Raw genomic sequence first — 1,290 nt, forward strand, 5'->3', positions numbered from 1 at the left:
TGAGTTTATTAAAAAGATCTTTATTCGCTTTACTCCAAGACATCAAATTATCAGTGAAATCATTTTCTACATAGCGGAGAGTGTTCTCGAGTACTTCAAACCTAGACTCAAATGCCTTCTCTATGCTTTCACACTCTTCTTTATAATGTTTCTTTAAAACATTGAGAAATACTTCCTCTTTATAACCTTCAACTCTCTTTTCCAGAGCAATAATTGTAGCTCTGAAGTTCTCAGATACAACTGCCATTTAAAAAATTGATCAGTTAAGAATCTATGCAGTGAAATCAGATAAAAGAAATATGAACAATTAAGCTCAAAAAGAATAGAAAAACACAAACACTAAAAACACACTCAAAAACAGATATAAAATGATCCAAAAAGAAAATCTAAACACAATCAAACTAAGAAGCCAAAAACAGTTCAAAAACAATAATCTCCAAGTCCAAAAACTGAGTTTAAGTCCAAATCAAACAATATCAACTCTTTACAATACAGATATTACACTTTTTTAAAAAAATGATCTATCTGCTCTCGAAAGTCTATCCAAAAATCCACTTGTATGCTTCTCTTATCAGTTCACTTGGGCTGTTGTTTTGGTTGCAAGTGAAGCACATGCGATAACTTTGGCTATTGAGGGTCTCCTTGGAGTTGTTTTTATTGTGGCTACCTCCTAACAGTTCATCAAGAACTTGATTTCCAGTAGTAATCCAATTGACAATCTGTTAAATCAGATGAGCAAAGCCATAATCAATCCATTGCTTTTATTTCTATCACAAGCAATCTCTTCCCTTCAGATGTCAAATCTGCAATTTATACAAATCTGTTATCAAACGATTAAGCAGGAAAACCACCAACAGCTTGAAAACAAAAAAAACAGTTATGATAGCTTGTTTATATTCGTTTCTGCTTCTGGATTGCAATTTATTCCAGTTTCCTTTTGATGAAAACAGTTAGAATATGTCAAGCTGATAAACAGGCTGTTTTTGCTAGTTGTCTTGCTGGTTCCTTGATATAACTTTGTCAGATGGAATCTACACAGTCTATGATTCAAACAACAAACAACATGTACATTTCCAGTGTTTCAGCTGTGCATATGTCATTTGATCAATGAAACACAGCTTCAACAATGATGAACAGAGTTGCTGTTTATACTTGTTGTTCTGTTGTTGTTGATGTTAAACAGTTGCTGCACAATGCTAAACTTGTCACTGCACAATGCTGTTTCACTGCACAATGTTGTTTCACTGCACAATGATGTTTCACTGCACAATGCTGTTTCACTGCACAATG

Source organism: Cynara cardunculus (genome assembly GCF_001531365.2).
Source record: "Cynara cardunculus var. scolymus isolate 2C chromosome LG 2, CcrdV1, whole genome shotgun sequence".
Lineage (NCBI taxonomy): Eukaryota > Viridiplantae > Streptophyta > Magnoliopsida > Asterales > Asteraceae > Cynara > Cynara cardunculus.